At 37.8% G+C, this 22,584-nt stretch overlaps 1 long non-coding RNA gene across 1 annotated transcript in view; it reads right to left on the bottom strand.

Moving 5' to 3' along the window:
• The window catches only part of LOC138145020 (uncharacterized), a 167,473-nt gene that overhangs the window by 88,300 nt on the left and 56,589 nt on the right, over window positions 1-22,584 (bottom strand). Inside the window, exon 3 of the long non-coding RNA XR_011164079.1 lies at window positions 20,930-21,056. This is a non-coding gene — a long non-coding RNA (uncharacterized lncRNA). The remainder of the gene's footprint in view (window positions 1-20,929; window positions 21,057-22,584) is intronic.

Below are 22,584 nucleotides of genomic sequence, written 5' to 3' on the forward strand. Positions count from 1 at the left end.
AATAATAAATGACTGTGTCCTTAGGTACAGGAAAGGAAGAGAGAAGGAACAGGAAGAGATACTTTTCCAAAAACAAAAAAGAAAAAGGAAGAAAATGGGGGACAGAGGGAGGAAGAAAGGAAGGGGGAAAAAGACCTATTTTTATCAGTTTAAATGTGTTCAACCATTATTTGTCTAATTCACATAATTAGAAAAATCAAGAAGCTAATCTGAAATGGGAGGTAACTTCTCAAGGAAATGTAGAAATCAATTGAGTTGGGAGATGTATGGGCTGAGAAATGTTTAACAATCAGCTAGGGATTGAGGAAGATATGTGACATGACATACTTTTAAGTTTAATTTACATTATTAACATTTTCTGCATCACTTTGTTATGTCTAGTCAATCAACAGAATGAAAGGAAATCAAGTCCTGATTTTTTTCTTTCTGGTGGAAATTCCCAAAATGAAAATTTAACAACTCTAGGGGAGCTAGGTGGCGCAGTGAATAGAGCACCAGCCCTGGAGTCAGGAGGACCTGGGTTTGGATCTGGCCTCAGATACTTAACACAAAAATCTAGCCGTGTGACCTTGGGCAAGTCACTTAACCCCAACTGCCCTCCAAAAAGCAAAAAAAAAAAAATTAACAACTCTAGAGTATGAGCTCAGTTTACTCAAGCATACCGCTGGATGTAATCATTTTCATGGTGAAGAAAGAAAGTGGGGTAATTCAAGTATTTACGGGACACAATGCTAATGAAGGTGCAGAAATACACTGCTAACTCTTTTATCGCTTCAAAATTTTCAATTTATCATTCTGATTATTATTATTTTAAAATCTTTATTATTTTGTATATATTTTACATGTGGTTATATATGTACACACGGTGGTCTCCTACAGAATGTAAGCTCCTTGAGGTCAGGGACTGTTTTATTTGTCTTTGTATACCCAATACCTTGTATAGTAGCTGGCACATAGTTGGAACCAAATAAATGGACAGTTAATTTATAGTGTGGATCACAGAAAATTCTTTAATGTTATTTCCATTAATCAACACAATCCATATTTTACAATGAAGCATTTGACAGCATCAAGGACTTTGGTGGCAAGAACTTTCTTTTCTGGTTCTTCAGTAGCTATGTTGTTGAGGTGTCAAGGGATGTAGTATCACTGGAAAGTGTGGCAGCCTGACCAATCCTAGGAGCCTCTGAAAATTCCAATGGCCTATAAATGGGGTGTCTTCAGTTCCAGGCTACTAATTATGGGTCATTTAAATTAAAGCAATGTGACAAAACTGTTCTTACACTAAATCATACCCTTTTATGGTACTGCCCAAGTCTTCAAGGATATTGGAAGAAATAAATTTGGTCAGTACATTTTTCAGTAAAGTTGAAGCCAACTTTGGTTTCACTGCACGAATTAGGATTTCTATCACTGACTTAGGTATTACATTTGGGGGACTCCATAGTGTTAGAAATCCCTACCAATGTCAAAGACTATCAGATACATTTTTTTTAAATTTGCCTGGTATTTCTTTGGTGGCAAATAAATAAATGAATAAATAAACACCTTGGCAAATATAAAAAAAAATTGGCTGGATAAATGCGACCTCATTTTTTAACATCTGCAGGTTTAAAAATGGTTCAAACGTTCCTCATGACTAAGTAGCCAGAGACATTGCCTCATAGGTAGGGGTTGAATATCAACATGTCTGGGTTGACAAAAATTTTGTGAGTAATGCCTCCAATTAGCTGAGAGTCCTTGAAAATACAAATAAGAATGGGGAGGCTTGTGGAGGATAAGGATTGCTTAATGATCTAGCCATAGCAAAGATGTTCCATAAATTCCAAAACTAGAATATGTTCTTAGAGAAAATGGAACCATTTTTCTGAAGCTACTCTCCTCCATGACCTAAGACATATCCGAGGTTCAGCCAAATGTTGCCAGTTTCTTCCTTTTTTCCCTTCTACCAGAGCTGTGAATTTATTCCTGTAGGGAACTCCCAACAAGGAAGCACCATTCAGTAATGTAAGTCGGCACTTCCTTTGCTACCTACAGTTTTAGAGAACTGACTAGGTCCCCTGAGAGACTAAGTGATTAGTCTAGGGTCACATGATCAGAATGTATCAGAAGCATGTCTTGAACCAATATCTTCTTCATTCTGAGGAAGGCTATTCTTTAGACACCTTATCATGCCTGCCTCTTACAACTTTCATGCATCCATGCAAAAGAGCCTGAGCCCCTAGGATTAGGGTCCCAAAGAAGTTAGTCCTGCTCTTACAGAAGTAAGTTGTATGAAAAACAATGTTATTTGTCATCAAAAATTGAAATGATGACTCATGAAATTAAAACTATGTCTTCAGGCACATCAGTGTTATCATATGATCATTCTAAGAATCTCAGTGATTTTCCAAAGGAAATATATAAATGAAGGGGCTATTAAAATTAAGATTGAAAGCAAATGTAACTCTAGCAGATTGTTTTAAGCTTATTGTAAGCCTCCTCCAATGTCTTATTCTAAGTTTTAAGGTTAATTTCTGTAATTGTTAAAAGGAAAAATGATATCCAGGTAACCCTAGAAAGATCTTATCCAGCCCTCTCCTGCCTATGACTTCACTCCATCCATCCATGCCTGCCTATAATACTTTTATTTTCCCCTCTCAACCTCTGAAAATCCTTCTTTTCTTTAAAGGCTCAATTCAGAGGTTGCCTTTTTTAGTAAGTCTTGTCTGGTCCTCTCAGCTGAAGGTCACTTGTCACAAGAGAAATTTTCTTAGAGCTTTTTGTCTGAATCTCCCGTGTGTGTGTGTGTGTGTGTGTGTGTGTGTGTGTGTGTGTGTGTGTCTTGCTTTCTATTCTGGTATACTCAATGCTAACCATAGTATGTTTTTCCTTCAGATTCATGATATCCACAACAAATTATGAACACCTAAAGTTGGAGGTTGTTGCAGTGGTCTTGGTGAAAGGTGATAAAGGCCTGAACTAGTGACTGAAGAGAAGAGGGAAGATACAAAAGACTGAATATGATTTACAATGAACTTTTGTCTTAAAGAGGTTTTCTGAAAATCGCATTCTTAAATAGTGGTTCTAGGGCGGGGGGATGTCTAAATATCTTTTGCTGTGGCAGTATAAGCAACTTATTTGGACTTTCACCATTGATTTGCACCTATTTTGTCTTCAGCTAGTAGTAGTAGTGGAGTCAGAAAGAAATGAGTTTAAATGCAACCTCAGACACTGACTATCTGTGTAACCTTAGGCAAGTCATTTACTTGCCTCAGTTTTCTCAACTGTTAAATGGGAATAATAATAGCACTTGGCTAATAGGGGTTCTAGGGAAGTACATTTTGTGTTTCAATATCTCTTGCTATCACAGGGTGTAATGCCAAGCAAAGGCAACTTCCCAAGGTTCAAAATACCAGCATAGGTGCTCTCCATTTTATTCAGTGACAAATTAAGAACAGACAGAATCAAAATATAGCATAATTCAAAATACAGCATTTACCAAGTGTGATTCAATAATCTCCAAGTACTACCCCACCCCTGGACATTATAATTCATTTAGTCAATCCCAAAGACCCTCTTCTAAATACTACTCCACCCCTAGGCTGTACATTCATTTAGTCAACCACAAAGCCCCTCTTCTCAAATGGAGATTAGTTCCCAATCATAAGTAAAGTACATTCATTTGTTCAATCACAGAGCACAAAAAGGTCAAAAGTTCCCCACCCTTGGATCGCAACCAAATCTACCCCAGAGTTACAACAAGCTTAAGCACAGCATTTAATACCCAAAGAGAGGTCTTTTCTTCATCTTGACCCTAGGCAAGTTCTCAGCAATCTTTGTTCCTAGGGAGACAAAGCTTAGCAAGGCCACAAGATACATTGCCAGTGCCTTCATTAATTCATTCTCTGTCTGCAGAACAGTCCTAGGACCCCTGAAAACATTAGCAAAACCCCTTTCCAAGATTTCTGTAAACATACAACAAGAAAATCCTTCTTCAGGGCTTCTGAGCCAAGAGCAAGTTTCCAAGACCTTTGCAACAACAGCACTGTCCTTCACCAGTGGACAAATCTGGCAAAACAACATCAAAACAGACACACAAAGTACCAGCGTGACAGCCATGTCTCCTTGGTCCTTGGCAGCTCTGGGTGGCAGCTCTCAAAAGTCCTGGGCAATTCAAAGTGGCCCTCAGCAATCCTCTCCGTCTCTCTCTGTCTCAAAGATGCTGATTCCAAAAAGTTCTTCTGCCTCTCTCTTTTCTTGTGTCTCTCTAAATTTATGTCACCAGCTCCTCCCCGTTCAGCCCTCTCTTTTTTACATCAACAAGTCCATCCCACAAGTGGGATTGACAAGCTCTGGGTTTTAACATAATCAAACCAAAAACCAAGCCAGCACAGGGGGATCTTTAAATTCATTACTATTACACAGGAATACTAAGCCTCTTGTGGATGAGAACTATTTTGCTTTAATATGTGTGTATAAATACGTATATGCATATGTATGTATGTATGTATACACACATACGCATATACATATACACACATGCATATACAAATGTCCTACAGGCATATGGGTATTTTAACACTTAGAAATCACCAGTATTGCTTAAATTCAAGCACTACTGGAATGGTTAGGTGGGGGACACTGTCTAAGAAGAGCAAAATGAAAATGGAGATACCATAGACTCCAATCTCTTCAGAGCTATAATGGGTCCTATGGGTCTGCTATAGATACGATAATAAATATAACTACTGTGCATAAGCATTAACTTCTGCAAACATATCCCAAGGATGTGTATACCACATGGATTTTGTAAACATTAGTGGCAGCTGCACCCATATAGGCACATACAATGAAATGACTCCAAAGTAGCTATAAAGCTCTATCATGGCAAAGCCTGGTGAACTCCAATGTATTTACATGATCACAGAGATAAATGAATTGGCTTTAAATGTATCATTAGATGTAAGTTCCATGATTCATCATAATTGACACTGGTTTTCAGTGTCATTCAGACTAAAAGGCAATACAGTTTACCGTATGATGAATGGAAGGGTTTAACATTCACACAGGAGCCTAGCCTTTGTGCCAGTTTGGAAAGAAGAAAGAAAGAAAGAAAGAAAGAAAGAAAGAAAGAAAGAAAGAAAGAAAGAAAGAAAGAAAGAAAGAAAGAAAGAAAGAGAGAGAGAGAGAGAGAGAGAGAGAGAAAGGAAGGAAGGAAGGAAGGAAGGAAGGAAGGAAGGAAGGAAGGAAGGAAGGAAGGAAGGAAGGAAGGAAGGAAGGAAGGAAGGAAGGAAGGAAGGAAGGAAAAAAGAAACAGAAATGAAGAAAAAGGAAAAAGAGAGAGGAAGGAAGGAGGGAAAAATTTATATGGAAAATTGCATGTATATTTTAAAATTATTTATGATCAAAAGACCAACTTTGTTACCACATTATTATTTGAATACTAAGCGTAGTCCTGGGGTGGATTTATATAGTACTGTTTAGTGGATAGACTGCAGGAAAACACAAGGCAAACAGTCTCGAAATGATAACTAAATGCAAGGTTGTATATTAGGAATTGGTGATACAAAGACAAAGTCAGAAAGAGACCCTGCCTACAAGAAGTATACATTTTATCACTTGAAGACAGAACACTGATCATCAACTACTAAGGACTTTGGGAGAAGATTTTCATAGGGGAAAGAAGGTGAACTGAGTTTTGCAGGAAGGTTGATAAGCTAAAAGGGAGAGGGGAGGAGGGAACACATTTCAAGTACTGAGGTCAATACTTTGTGCAAATGAACAAAAAGGGAAAATAGGATGTCAAGTTTGGGAACCATTAAGTTTGTTAGTTTGGATGGAACAAAAAGTGTGTGAAGACAATGTGAAAAAAAGAAAAGAAGGAAGAGGAGAGGAAAAAAGAAAGGGAGAAGGAAGAGAAGGAGGAGGAGGATTGAAAAGATAGAAAGAAGTCAGAGTGTAAAGGGATTAAAATGCCAAACTGAAGATTCTGTCCTATAACCCTTAGTCCATGGAAGCCATGGAAAGTTCTTTCATTATTGTATAACCTACATTTACTAATGTATTTCCCACAGAACCATCCCTTATACCAAAGAATAAACAACATGCATATGTGTAAGAGAGTGGGGGCAGATAGCTTAACAAAACTAGGCAATATATCAAGAATGACTGATGCTACATAAAGCACTGTTCCTCACTCACTCTGCCCCCCTTTAAATATCTCCTCATTGTGACTAATTCAGGCCATCATACTCTCATAGAATTCAATTGTTATTTTTAGATTGTTCTTTCCATTTACGGTTCCCCTTCTTCTCTGCCCCCCAACATAGTATGCATTATTTCCTGATTCTGTTTCCTTCAGTTTTCATTCGTTCATGTTTTCCCATGATTTTATGCATTCATCAATTGCATAGTAATATTACATTACCACATGTAGGTATTCTGTATATGTAGACTTAGCCTTTCTCCATTGATGGGCATCTCCTTTGTTTCTAGGAAGCTAAGTGGCACAGTGAATAGAGCTTTGCTGGGCCTGCAGTCAGGAAGATCTGAGCTCAAATACAACCTCCAAATGAGATAATATTTATAAAGTATTTAGCATAGAACCTAACCCTCCCTTCCTCCCTCCTTCCTTTCGTTCCTTCCTTTCTTCCTTCCTTCTTCCCTTCCTTTCCCATCCTATCTTCTAGTGTCATCTTCTAGAATTGAAGTTGTTAAACTTTTTAATGTCATAGATCCTTTTAGTTGTCTGAGAAATTCTGTGGAATTTTCTCTGACTGTTCCCCATGCTTGGAATTCTCTCCCTCCTCATCTTTGTCTCCTGGATTCCCTGACTTCCTTGAAGTCAAAAATCTTATCTTCGAAAGAAGGCCTTTTCCTATCCCTCTTAATTCTAGTGCCTTTTCTATTAATTATGTCTTGTTTATCTTGCACATAGCTTGTTTGTACACATTTGCTTATCTTCCCCATTAGATTGTGAGCTCCTTGAGGGCAGGAGATGTCTTTTGCCTCTTCTTGTGTCCCCCTAGCAGAATGTGTAGGACACAGTCAGTATTGAATATTTGACTGACTTCTCAGAATGATGTTTGAAAAATGCATAAAATGTAATACATAGGATTACAAAGGAAATAAAAGCTGATTATATTTAAATGCAATTATAAAAGGTTATTTTAAAAAATATTTTAAAGCCAAGAGTTATGAGACTCCAAGTAAAAAACATCTATCCTAAGGTCATCTTTTCTCAATCCTTCATTTATTCTGTTTGCTTTGACTTATAATATGTTGTCTTCTATTAGACTGCAAGCCCCTTGAAGTAGGTTGTTTTATTTCAAACTTTTTTTTAATTACCCAGGGCTTAGCACACAATATGGAATATAGTAAACATTTAATCTATTTTGAATAAGTATTTAATATATTTTGAATGACTGATTACTCTTGCATTCTTCTTCCTTTCAATACCCATACATATTATCTGCATTTGCATAGAATTCTATTGTTTTTTTACATTTCCCCTCTTAAACAATCACCATTTTTCCTCATGTGGTTACATGCTTCTTAATACCAGGGTCCATGATATTTTTTTTTCCTCCTCCACAATGGCCAGTATAAATTCTCTAAACAATGGAAGCTCAAAAGTAAAATAACTGACTAGAGAGCAGTGTTTCATCTACTATGTGAACACAACACTTCAGGACATTCCCTTCCTCTATTGGATGTGCAAACTTCCAGGAAAGGGTAATGCAGAATTCTTGACAAGAGGGACTCAAAGTAAATTACCAGTGCCCTACCTCGATAAGGAGATGATAGGTACAATGGTCTCAGCTGAAATCCCCACCTTAGACACTTAGAACCTATGTGACCACAGACCAATAAGTTCAATCCCTGGAGCCTCGATCTAACACCAAGTTCTCCTCGAAATCATTCTTGCTGTATTCTCTATCTCGTCTGTCTGTCTGTCTCTGCCTTTTTCCGTCTCTCTCTCCTGGATTGGACATTTGTGGAGAATGCATGCCAGCAGACTGCATTGTAGACTTCTTAAGTATCTGTCACAAAGTAAGTCCAACACCATGGGCTTATCCCAATCGTATTATAGAAAAGCTAAAATTTAAAATGCACCACAAAACTTTTGGGATATAAGCATATGTGTGTAGCACAAACATTCTATCATAGTGGCCTGCCAGGTGTCTTTCAGCTGAAGTCATAGTGGCTGGGAACTTTCACCATTCCCTGCCCTTTACGTACCCTCAAGGATTGACCTGAAATAATTTCACTGGGGTGACCCTTCTCAACAGGAGAACCAGACTCTTGGTGCTTCGAGTCCATGTCTGCCTCAGCTTCTGGGGAGTTTATTCTCTTTTTGACTCTAATTGAAGAGATCATCTTCCTTGTGGGGGTGGGGAAATATTTAAGGAGTTAAAAAAACAAAAAGTATCCATAGGGCAAATGTGAATCAGGTAGGGAAAAGAAAGTTTTGTTCTCATTAAAAAAGGGGAAAATTGAGGAAAGAAGAAACAGAATATTCACAATCAGTTGAGACACTAATATTTAAGCCTCATTCAGATATTTGCAACAGGGCTATTCATTATCATTCTTCATTTAACATCCACAGAGTATATACCAGTCAATGCCAAGTATACTCTTTCTTCCCAGTGGTCTGTCTAGGTCACTTATGCCCTACTAGCTGATCTGCTTCTGTCTGTTTCTGCCACAACAGTAACATGTACCCCAGTTCTCAGGAACCTGGAAAAGAAAAGATACCACTTTCCTTAAGAACTCACACAAGACCTTATGCCAAAGAAGAGAAGATACAAATAAAAGATGTCTCCATCCAAGGCAGAGACTTACCTAAGAGGCCATAAACTCATAGCTTGAAGCTATGAAGCTCTGAAGGAAGGCCATCATTCTACCAAACTTCTGGAATTCTAAGGGCATTCTTAATAGTTCAAGGCTGGCAAGAAAAAAAAGACCAGAGGGAGAGAGACGGCCCTTTTAATATATCTGCAGAGTTCTGACACAGCAGCCTTAAATGAATCCTCATGGCCCACAGGAAACACTCAGAGGATATATATACCTGCTATGAAGTGGTAGAGGAGGGGGAGAGGAAGGTCCCTCCATCACATACCCCAAGGGTGTACTATATTCCCAATAGCAGAAAAGCAGCAGTAATAAAGGAATCTAACCAGAAACTCACCCATTAGAGAAGGAGTATATGACTTACAGACTTAGGAAGTGTTCAATAAATGTTGTACCAAGAGAGGAATTGGTGGAGCTGTAGAAGGACTTTGCCTACAAAGAGTAATATGAGCTACCTGCTATTTGATAAGCCACAATTCAGAAACTATTATAATTCATGTCTTTTCTGCATATTTGTATATGCAAATAGCAATAGCATAAAAATGACATTTTGAAAAAGTTAAACTAAACAGTGTTTGACTCCTTTTTCTCCCCCCACTAAGAACTAAGTGTGGTGGGGGGAAGAATTGAGGAAAGTAAGAGAGAGACAGAGAGAGAGAGAGAGAGAGAGAGAGAGAGAGAGAGAGAGAGAGAGAGAGAGAGAGAGAGAGAGAATGACTATTAAACCATTAAAAGATCTTGGACATCTACAACAACTTCTTGCATCTTTTATCCCTCATGTTCCCCATCTCTATCTTTCAGACTTTCCAGTGAATACAGAGAAAACTGTAGCAAACTGCCCACAACTTAAGGGAGTTCCTATTCCTGTTACACAGGAAAAGTAAAGAGGAATCTTCAATTCTACTGTGACTAGGAAGGTTTATACTTAGTGCATCAAAATGTAACATTAAACATATACTCTCATAGAAACATGTTTTATAGTTCTTTTTACATAGCTCTGCTATGTAGGTCCATTATAAGTTTGTCAATTTTCCCCCCATTGGTGTTTTCTTTCCCCATTCACTTTAGGGAGGGCCCCAGGACAACCATCCTTGATTCCCCTCCCAGCACTGCATTTGATTCTCTAGATTTCATATTAAATACCAGAACACTCCCCTGATTTAGGTCCCCCTTTCCTCTTTTTTCTGTTTCCTTTAGTGGGTTGTCTTCTGCCATTAGAATGTAATATGTTTGAGGGCAGGGACTAGATTTCTTTTTCCTTATGTTTGTATCCCATCATTTAGATTACAGTTCTTGGTCGATAGTATTTGTTTAGTACATGCTTGTTGGCTTGCTTTCTCTTTTGGTGGTTTGGTCTAGAAAACTAAACATATTACTAAGTTCTGTTTCTAAGGGAAAGTGTTTTCCAAGTTTCAAATTACTTATTTGTAAATGACCTATAGAAAAATAAGCAGTCTATAAGCTGTAGACTGCTTGAATAAAAACTATTATTTACAGATATATGTCAATATGGAGATTTAAGACTGAAATTGCATACTTGTGATTTCAAGTTTTATAAATATATATTTTTTTGTGCCAGAGCATTTTGACCTCTAAAAATCAATGTACTATTATTTTTTCTGAAATGTTCTCCCTCTTGTACTCCAACTATTGACACATCTGGCTTCCTTTAAGTTCTAACTAAAAACCCCACCTTCTGGGACCTTCCCCAACCCCTCTTAATTTTAACATTTTCCCTCTTTCCATTATTTCCCATTTGTCCTGTATATAAATTGCTTTGTATATATTTGTTTGCATATTTTCCCCCATTAGATTGTAAGCTTCTTGAGGGCAGTGATTGTCTTTTGCTTCTTTGTAATCTTAACACTTAGCATAGTGACAGGTACAGAGTAGACCTTAATAAATGTTAATCAATTGCTCTAAAGAAAAACTTGAACCTATTCAGGTAGGTTATGATGTTCAAGGAAAAAAAGTCCCCTGTTAATGGAAGGACAAGCTCCTCTATGAGATACAGTTCCTGAGAACAGACTTACAATGACAAAGGGCATCTGTTTTGTATAGAATCTGTTTGGTAGCATTAAGATACCTAACATTCCAGATTAATCAAATATCTGTTGGTGCTCAAATGGCTCATTTTAACCATCCAAGTTCAAATTATATTTCATATGAAATGAAACTAAGGCATACTGAAAAAGAAAACATTACTATAGTGTACTAGATTTGAAGAAGAGTCACTTGTAACCAAGTCATGCCTGTATCACTCATTACCCATGTGATCTAAGGCAAGAGACAACCTATCTGAAAATCCTTTAGCAACCTGTAAAATAAAGGGTTTTGTACTATATGCCCTCCAATCTAAGAGCCTTTTCAGTCATTAGAATCTATGATTCTAATAGATACAGAATATTAAATCACATTCTATTCTGATAGCTAAGATCACATTTAATACTTCAATTGAAAGTACATTGAAAATTATCTATATCCTAAGGACATAGGATTTCATAACTTAAATAATGGAAATAAAAAACTTGCTTAAACAATCCCACTCCCCACTCCTGCTCCACCACCACCACACCCACACACACAATCCTCCCCCCCCACAAACACACATCTATCTCCTCGGGGAGACGTTGGTGGGATAGAGGTCAAGGCCTGCATCATCTGTGTGGAAATTTCTTCTGCAGATGAAGGTACAATAGTTCCTAACCTGATTCTGTGCTTTAAACAAAATTTGCTAACTATATCTCAATATAATTAGTTTTTTTTTATGATACCATTTATTTTATTTTATACATTTAAAAAATATTCTGAGAAAGGGTCCATAGGCTTCAACAGATAGTAAAAGGTTCCATGACACACAAAAAAGTCAAGGAACCTTGCTGAGAAGTTGCTTGGAAGCACTCAGAAATGAAAAGACTTGGTCATGGTGTAATGGCAAGCAAAAAATTACTTAGCACCTTGTTTCATCTATTTAATTTTTTTAACACCTTGTTTCAGTTCAAGTTTCTTTTGAGTCTTGCTCTGATTGTATCAAGTCTTTGTTAAGAAACAGAACCTGTGAGAATCACCAAAGACAGGAGCAGGAAGGACAGAAGAGGTGGGTGGAACAGGAAGGAATTGATGATATAAAAGGAGGAGCATGAGCTGGGAGAGAGGAGAACTGGCAGGAAGCATGGCTGTGGAGCTGCAATTTTGTCTGTCTGTGCTGATGTTACTTTGTCAAATCTGTCTGCTGATAGAGGACATTTCTGTTGTTACAGAAGCCCTGGGACCTTACTGCTGATTCAGAAGCCCTGAAAGAGGATTTTCTTGTATGTTTGCAGAAGTCCTGAAGAAGGATTTTACTGATATTTTCAGAGGTCCTGGGACTTTACTGACTATTTGTGTTGATTTCTCAGACACAGACCTTGTTTTCTGGTCTGTGTTGATGGCACAAGCAGAAAGTGAATTGATGATGGTGCCCACAATGTGCATGAATGTTACTGTGGCTCTGTTAAGCTTTTGTCTTCCTAGAAACAGAAACTGCGACAGACTTGAGGTGGACTGCACACTGTGAGCTTCAATATGGAACGGGAGCTGGGCAAGGAACTGAATGAGGAGCTGAGAGCTGTCTGCCTGTGAATTCATTTGACAGTTGAGTAGATCCAGGGACCTGGACCCATGAAATGCATGGGATTTGGGAGCCATTCTCAATTAAGATGAAAAGAACTCTCCTTGGGTACTTAATGTTGACTGAGAAGATCATGATTTACTGTGGTCTAGGGGTGGGAGAACTTTGTAGTCCAGAGATTAAGACAATGTCATCTAGGGGTGGAGAACTTTCACCTTTGTACTTTGTGTCCCTTTAGGAGGCTTGCTCCTTAAGGATGACTGAGTTAAGGACTTACTGAATGATATCTTTTGCTTAAAACTATGTGTCCACTTTAGTGATAATTTGTTATAACATTGTGAATGCTATGCTTTGGTTTCTGTGAATGTTTTGCTTTAACTTATTGCTGAATAAATAGAGAGTACACTATAATATGTCATTATAACTTTAGAGCTATCTACAGCAGCAATCCTCTGGAAAGCTACTTATCCTTGGCTTTACACAGTCACCACATAGTATGGGTCAGGACTTGACCAGGTTGTCTAAACTCCAAGACCAATCCTCTATCCAAAGAGCCATGCTGACTCTCCAGTAGTGATACAGTATTTCCAATGTGTAAATCTATGTTTATTATCTGAAATGAAATCATATGACATTTTAACTCACAAAACAAAAATTATTTGGTTCGCTCCAGACTCACTTCTCCATGCAACAATTTTGTACACAGGAGAAATTAGGGCTAGACCCAGTACACTTTATTGCCTTAGGAGGATGTCACTCAGATTTGGCTTTCATTTATTTTGTAGACAATATCTTGCCTGTTTTCTTATAGCAGTAAACTTTAGGGTCATATCTGCAAGAGTGAATCACAAACTTTTTGGAGCGATGGCATCCTATTTCTGTTTAATGCATTTCATAGGCCTTCCACTCCTAAAAATGCTGTTTGGCATGCACAATCTCTATATGTGTGATTCATACATATACCTACACATTTGTAAATAAACAATTTCACAGATTGTTTTACTCATAAACACACAGAACAGATAGGAGGAATATTGGAGGGTGTTGGGTTCAAGATCATATAAGTCCAACCTCTTCAGCTTAGACATTTTTTTCCATAACAGTGACTTGCACCAGCCGCTCTGTAATCTGAAGAAACAGGAGCAAATCATTACCTTAGTAATTTTCTTTAGGGGGAAGAAAGGGAAGGAATAAGCACACACATACAGAAAGAGAGACATAGAAAAAGACAGAGAGAAAGAGAGACAGAGGAAGTGTACCTAAACTCTACAAGGCAGTGCATGAAATGCTTTTTACAAATATGATCTCATTTGATACTGACAACAATCCTGCAAGGTAGGTATATTATTATCCCTAATTTATAGTTGAAAGAACTTTAGCCAAGTATAAGAGGACCCAAAGACTCCCAGTGATTTTATTTCTAAAATCATATTGTCTTTAGTTTTGCTTCATACATTTTACTGGTTTTGTGAAAATATCAATGGTTATTTTTACAGAAGAAGAAGAAGGAAAAAAAACAACTAGTTTATTGAAGCCAAAAGCCTTATTTGCTGCGAAAATTGCAAATGTTTGCCTGGAGCAAATATGTGAAAATTTGCAATTTGTTGTAGGTGTGGAATTTTGCTATTTTTCACAGTGGAAGAACTGTTCCACGTAGTTTGCCTTCTCCCCCCCCTAGATGTGTGAATTTTCAGAGAAAATCAGAGATCTTCCTATTTAGATGCAAAAGTTTTTCAGGTGAATAATAGCATTCAAACAACAACTTTAAATTCTAACAGATAAGGTGACTCCATCCATCAGATATTTTACAAATAGAATGGGACCATCCATTGAGGCAAAGACAATGTGTCCAATGATATTTTGAAGTTCTCTCTGGTTCTGCAATTCCATATTCAATATAGTATATTATTGCCACATCTTTAAATGCAATATTACAAAATGCCAAGGAATCCATGATCTTACTTCTACGGGATTTCTCTCCAGGGATGCATGTTGTACACGCAACCATGCTAATCCATCCTGTAAGATACTTGATCATGTCCACTTGTAAATTTGTCCCAGGATGTCCCCACTTAGAGTATTTCCTTGAGTTATCCTATGTTATATGTAAATAGTATTATTTAGAACACATTTGATGAATTATTTTAATTCAATTAATAATTCCAACATTAGAACAAGACTATTATATTAGAGTTATGATTGAAAAATTAATAAACTCTTAATCTTTAATAAGGGACAGAGATACCAATGGCAATCTCATGAATATGAAATGTGTGTAGAATTAGAGATCTACAACTTAAAAGACTCAAATGCCATCAGATTCCACCCTCTCCTCTTTTAATTAAGGAAACTAAGATCTTACAGAGCTTGAGTTACTTGCCCAAGGTCACAAAGCTAATGAATTTTAGAAGTGGGATTGGAATCCAGGTCCCAGACTCCAGAGTCCATGCTTTTTTCCCCTGTACCATATTCCCAGTAACCTATGTCACACTTATTAATTTCTAAATCCCAAATTGATTGATCACATTACTAAAACACAATGCCTTTCAATGAGATGTAATGGAATTCCTGCTAGTAGCCAGTTGCAATGAATCAAAAGTAAATTTAAAAATACTACCCATACTCCTTGATGATGAAAATGTAGTGAACACTCCAACCTCATTCTCCTAGACCAACTGGAGTATGCACAAACATTTCCTAGATAGATTTTAATCTAATATCCATGGGTTAAAGAAGAACTTTTTTGATTAAGTGAATTAAAAAATATTACCCATATTCCTTGATGATAAAAGTGTAGTGAACACTCCAACCTCATTCTCCTAGACCAACTTGCTAAATTTCCCTCTCAGGTATCTAAGGGTATTCCTGAGCTGTAGTAGTGAGTCTTTTCTAATGCTATCAATATCAACCTCTGTCCTGAGATGCCATCTGATAATGTTAACCACCACCAATAAACATGGCAGTTCTATTTTTTAATTAACATTGCTTCGCTTTTACAAAAATATATATTTACTTCTCAGATATAGCAAGAACAGAAGCATGAACATTCAGTCTTGTGCACACTTAGGAGCTCCCCTTTATAACACCTGAGTCTCTGATGAAAGTGAGCTGGGACTTAATGTGATTTCTCTACTCCTTGAGCTCCTGGTGACTTTCTCTGTAGACTTTTTGCAACTCACAGGATTATAGCCATCTCTGCTCTCCTTTACCCAGAAGAAGGAATGAATGAATACAACACACTTAAGAAATAGCAGGATCATATGCTCTTGATTTCACCCTGGCTCTGGTTGAAAGAGCACATCAAACTTTTCCCTCACCCAGAGGCCCTCAGTAACATGCCCTCCTCCAATGCCCGCAAGTCCATGAAAAGCCCCTACTGAAAGCCCTTGATGAGTAATGAATTTATGAATCCAACCCAGTTCTAACTATGCGATCAAAAAAGTTCTTCTTTAACCCATGGATATTAGATTGAAATCTATCTATGGAATGTTCGCGCACACTCCAAATCTCTCCAAGAAACTTCATCCTGCCTTTTTAGATGATGATGCCATGATACCACACATCATCTTGCCTTTCTAGAAGCAGTTTCCTCAGACTATTCCACATCAGGGATTAAATCAGCCAAACATGTTAATGCCTGTTCACTAGATCCCCATTAGAGAAACAATACTCATATTCCTGGATAATGGAATGAAAATAAAGCCTAAGTTTCTTGCTATAGACCCTCAATGGCCATTCTGTGCATGAATAGTTTCAGGAAAAACTGTGAAGTAGGTGGTGTGTCTTGGTTTCTACTTATACACAGCACCTTTGCTCTCCCCTTATTCCCACACCCTAATCAGTCAGTCAGTATGCCCTTATTTTGTGCTAGGTATTGTGATAAGAACTAAGGACACAAAGAAACACAAATCAACTGTTTATTCTGCTTGTTTATAGGATCTTAAGGTTTATCAAGGGAATGGAACTGCAAGATTATCCTCTGAAGAATCTGAGACAGAAGACTTTGTATACTTGAATATACATATTTAATACATACAATTACATACATAATTGTATGTATAATTGCATGTATTATATGTATATATTGTATGTATATATCTAGTACATACAATTATATATAATATACATATATACACATACACACACACTCAGAAAGAGAGAGGAAGAGAATACCTAAAACCGAAAAGATTTCTAGTATTAAGAGCTTCATGGTACCTTAAGAGTAATCTTTATTATCTGTCTCATGTCCCTCATTTTACAATGAGAATACTAAGGCCTAGAAGGTAAAATTATACCATTCATATTATCATAGATTGAAAGAAGAAAGGGATCATTTAGTCTAATCCTCACATTTTACAGATGAGGAAACTGAAGCCCAGGGAAATTAAATCACTTGCCCAAAGTTTTACAAGTAATAAGTGACTGTGATAGTAATGGCAATTAAAGATTCCCCTGTATTGGCTTGGTTTTCAAACTGATTGTGTTAAAACCCAGAGCTTGTTAATCCCACCTGTGGGATGGACTTTTTGATGTGAAAAGAAAGTCCTGAACTGGGAAGAGCTGGTGACGTAGATTTGGAGAGACAAGAGAGAGGCGGAAGATCTTTTTGGAAGCAGCACCTCGTGGAGAGAGAGAGACTAAGAGAATTGCTGGTGGCTGCTTTGAATTGCCCTGGACTTTTGAGACCTGCCCCCTGAGCTGCCAAGGACTGAGGAGACATGGCTGTTTTGCTGGTACTTTGTCTGTCTGTTTTGATGTTATTTTGCCAGATTTGTCCACTGGTGAAAGACAGTCCTTTTGTTGAAGAAGTCCTGGAACCTGGCTGTTCACTAAGAAGCCCTGAGACTGTCCTGCAGACAGAGAGTGAATACTGTCCACTGGTGAAGGACAGTGCTGTTGTTGCAGGGGTCTGGTGACTGTCCTGCAGACAGAATGAATACTGTCCACTGGTGAAGGACAGTACTGTTGTTGCAGGGGTCTGGGAGCCTTTCTGTTGGTTCAGAAGCCCTGAAGAAGGATTTTCTTGTTATATGTTTGCAGAAATCCTGGGAGAGGGCTTTGCTAATGTGTTCAGGGGTTCTAGGACTGTTCTACAGACAGAGGATGAATTCATGAAGGGACTGGCAATGTATCTTGTGGCCTTGCTAAGCCTTGTCTCCCCAGGAACTAAGATTGCTGAGAACTTGCCTCTGTCAAGATGAAGAAAAGACCTCCATTTGGGTATTAAGTGCTGTGTTTAAACTTGATGTAACTCTGGGGTAGATTCAATTGTGATCCAGGGGTGGGGAACTTTTGACCTTATGTTTGGAAACTAATCTCCATTTGAGAAGAGAGACTTTGTGGTGGATTTAATTAAGGTATAGCCTAGGGGTGGAGAAGTATTTAGAACAGAGACTTTGTAATTGATTGAATGATTGGAAGGTCCTGGGGTGGGGTAGTCCTTGGAGATTATTTAATCACACTTAGTAAATGCTGTATTTTGAATGGTGTCATGTTTTGATCTTCTCTGTTCTGGGTTTGTTACTGAATAAAATGGAGAGCACCTATGCTGGTATTCTGAACCTTGGGAAGTTGCCTTTCTTTTGGCATTACATTACAGTGACAGAGCTCAGATTTGAACCCAGGAGCTATAACCCCAAATCTATTTCCTTTCCACTGTACCATGATGCTGCTTCACTATTAAAAAGTAGTCAGAATTGAAACTCACAATCTCTGACACCAAATCTCCTGCTTTATTACGACTCTTTAACCTTGCAGTCATAGGGAAGTTTTCTAAACTCCCCAAGCCTCACTTTCCTTATCTGTAAAATGGGCATTATCATATCTGTGCTATCTCCTCCATAGGGTCATTCATTATAAGTAGAACTATTTGTAAATTGTAAGATGTCATAGAAAGGTGAGTCACTATTGCTACTGTAATAAGAAAAGGAAAGAATAGGTGGCTAAGGATCCCTACCTCAATCATCCAACTCCAAATCCAGTGTTCTTTTCAGAATGCCACACACAATCCAATAACTGATACTATCTTTTTATATTCTCTTTAGCTCATCTCTCTGGGCCTTGGTTTTACTAAGTTCTTAGCACAAGCTCCCTAGGACCTTCCAAAGAGACTATTATATAATTCAATCAAATCGTTATTGAGTCATTTTTTCATTTTTGTTCAACTCTTTATGATCCCATTTGGGTTTTTCTTGGCAAAGATACTGGAGTGGTTTGCATTTTCTTCTGCAGTTCATTTTATGGATGAGGAAACTGAGGCAAAACGGGTTAAGTGACTTACCCAGGGTCACACAACTGGTAAATGTCAGAGACCAGAATTGAACTCAGGAAAATGAGTCTTCCTAACTTCAAGCTTGGCACTCTGCCATAGAGAAGCCTAATTCAATCAGTTTACTCTGCATCTAAATACTTTAGAGAAAAGAGAAAATCTGGGCCTGAAGACTTTGCATATTTGAATATATATGTATGCATGCATGTTCATATACATTTACATGTGTATGTATATAGATACATGTGTACATATTTTATATACCTATATATGTATGCACACATGTATGTGCACATGCACGCACGTGTGTGTAGTTGTTTTTTTATTTTATTTTCCTAATAGGTAACTAAGCATTTCAACAGTATATAGGAGAATGTTCTCCTCTCCCTCTCCTTTTATGCCCCTTGCCCCAGAGTGGAAAGATAGACAATGACTCCTTATATGCCCTTAAGCTGATGAGATCCTCTCATGGGGGTGAAACTATATTGATTTTGCTTTAAAAGTTCCCCACTTAATCTATTTAATTAAAAACACACTTTCTTAGATTATGACTGGCTACCTTATAGTTTGAACAGGTGTACACTCATTGCTGCCTGATGTTCAACATAATACATGAGTCAAGGCCTGAGTGTAGGGACATAGGCACATGCCATTGTCTTAGATCTCCACCATCTCTTTTTAGAATTCCCTTCAAGATTTTTTTTTTAACCAGACTCAGTAGTTTCATAGTTTTTCTTGGAGTCACATAACCTTTAAAGTGGTTGCCTGGATTTTCTCATGCATCTACATGACCTGGGAAAGTCTCTGTTGGGATGAGGCTAAGGAGGAGAAAACTAATACAGTCTGATTCTTGGCATATGCAGAGATGAGAGAAAGGGAAACAAAATATTTATTTGGAAAATGCTATCCTTTCAGTCCTTTAAAAAGAAGATTGTCTAAAAATTATAATTAAAACAAAGTTAGCTAATATGAGTTTCAACTAGGATAGTTAACTCCCACTAGAATTCTATAGATTATAAAAATTAAGCCATTAATAAACATCAAATCAATTTCAAAATCAAATATAGCACAAATGGTCCCTTTACCTCAGAAGAATTCTAAATCACAGTTGCAAGATTTATTGCTGTTTTTTTTTTTCCTATGGAGAATGTTTCTTTAGGCTTAATTCCTTAGTGCCTTTCATTTATAGATCAACCTTCCGGCCAAGCTTTCTACCAGCCAATAAACACCTAAGGAATATCTCCTTCTATGTCCAGATCTTATTGCTACCTCTTTTCCTTATTCGCCCAATTAGCTTTACAGTCCATAGCTGTCACCAGCTTAACTACCTTGGAACCCCTAGATAAAAGCTTCTTATCCTAGGCTGCTCTATTCATCAGGAATCTAGCAAAACTATGGTTTGTAGAGCTTTCCATGAAATACCTCCCACTCAACTGATTTGTGGTCCCTAATGAACCATAGACTGATGGACAATTATTCATCTGGCTCAGACATATGGAACATTTAAAGCTAGGGTACTTGGGATCTCACAAAGCTGCATATGTGCCTTCCAATTTAACTTTAGATAGAAGATTTTGACATAAGTAAGGAACAGAACATCAACCGCAATGGCCCAGAAAGAGCAACTTTCGCTTGAATCCTCCAGTTCTCTGTAAACTGGTCGCGCAAACCAAAAATAATAAGGTTTTGCAGTTTCCCACATTCACAACAACAGTACTGAGGCACAATTAAAAAGAATCCTTCCACTGCACCATCCCCAGTTTGCCTTGTAACTAGGAAATGGCTATACATTTTCTTAAAGTTCTTTAAGTAACTGTGTGCAGAGGTTTGTCGAGCTGTTAATATTTTGGTTTAAATCAAAACAACAAACAGGCCGTAAAAGATGTCATTAGGAACTGAGTGGTTTGGAAAACCGCTTGCTGAGCCCTTTTGCAACCCAGCTGCCATTTCTGCTTGACAGTGAAACCTAGCCATCCCAGTACCTCCTTCAATGCCTCTATGCAATTCATTATCAGGTAACTAGGTTATCAGAAATCATCACAAGACAGGAGGGTGTGTGTTTTAGTAATTGGAAGACATGGCTTGAAAAATGACTGCTTGGGGTTACTTATAGTATTATCTCATTCAGCATTCCCTGCCAGAGTATGAAGGACAAAGAGGAACAGGGAGGCATGAAAGGAAAACAGGAATACTTCTTAAATATTCAGTGGACTCACTCCAATGGGTCTCCTCCCATCCCGGCAAGTAACGGGCATGAGGAACATTCTGTAGGAACCACGGTTGTAAATATGGGATAGCTGTCCTGGCTTTCAGAGGTAGCTCAGAAGCAGGTACCCTGCAGCCCTGCAAAAAAAAATAAAATAAAATAAAAAAGTTACCAGGGATAATGGTAATAAGGGAGGAGTAGGAAAGGGAGAGAAAAGAGTCTACAGGTAGTGAAGTATTTATTCAGTATGATTAAATGCTTTCCTCCTCTAGCTTCTCCTCTGTCTCTGAGCTTCTGGTAGAAGAGTATACAGGATAAAAGGATAGTTTATTCATCTTTCCAAAGATTTAGATTGATGTACTGCTGTTTTTTGAGGCAACTCAGCGAGGTCACTGAACTTGTAAATGCAGACTTGTTCCCCATGGAATTTCCTTGCTAAAATACTGCTTTTCATTGATTGATAGGTTGAAAAACATGAAGTTTACTTCCCTCAGATCTTCTTCCCCAGAACAATGCCAACAGCCATAAGATGTGTGATTATGAAGCCTTAGAATGGAAGAGAAGGAAAGGAGGGGGCAAGAGGAGAGGGGGCACATGAAGAGGCCTTGTAACTTTTTAGCCAACCTGTTTCAGCTATTTACTCTGACAAGCTGCAGGGCTGTAGGCATGGATTTTTTTTTTAATCTTAAACTTTTAAATAAGAATACAAGTTGGTCCATACATCTCCCACTCCTGGATAACTTATGGTCTTTTTAAAGTAAATATGCCACAGAGAGACAGCGTAAATTGTTGGGAAGAATACTACATTGGGATTTTTTAGAAACCTGAGTGTAATTCTATCCCCTTAACAAATCCTGCCTACCCTTTAAAACCCAATTAAATAATTAGAAGATCTCACCTAAATCAAAACACATCTCTGTTCCATTATTTTACTGGTCTCATTGGAAGAGGCCATATTGCACATTTAGGGCAAAAACTTATTCTCAATACATTTTCTACCATACAAAGTAACTAAGGTAGACGTTGACTTAAGAACATCTTTTGAACTTTGACAGGCAGACTAAACCAATCCCTTAAAGTCTGTCCATCTGCACTGAGATAATAATACTAATAGCTGACATTTATATAGAATTCAATCTGTACTCTAAAATACTTTACATTTACTCATTTGATCTTCACATAAACCTGTGAGAGAGATTCTATTATTATCCCCATTTTAAACTAAGGAGACTGAGCCTGAAATAGCTTAAGTGACTTGCCAAAGATGATGAAGTTAATAAGCATGTGAGGAGAATTCTTGTTGCCTCTTACACTAACTGCTATGGTCCTGGGCAGTGGGGTAGCTTGACCAATCCGCAGGTCATTGAGGCCCTTTGTGATGTTTATGTATATATAATAGTCTCTATGTTTACTTTTAATTGTCTAGATAACATGGTGCCTCAGCTTCTGTTTATATCTAAAAATGTGCCCCTCTTCATCACTATGACATCCAAGGTGATATTCAATCCCAGTCCTGACACCTGCTCACTGGGTGACCTAAGACACTGCCTCCCTAGGCCTGTTTTCTTGTTTTTAAAATAGGGATAAAACACACGTATGTATATGTATTTTATAAATACTGTCTCTCTCTCTCTCTCCCTATATGCATGTATGTGTGTGTGCATA

This window comes from Petaurus breviceps, unplaced genomic scaffold, assembly GCF_028583685.1.
Source record: "Petaurus breviceps papuanus isolate PSGF00001 unplaced genomic scaffold, PetGlider_PUasm1.0 90723, whole genome shotgun sequence".
NCBI classification, from domain to species: Eukaryota; Metazoa; Chordata; class Mammalia; order Diprotodontia; family Petauridae; genus Petaurus; species Petaurus breviceps.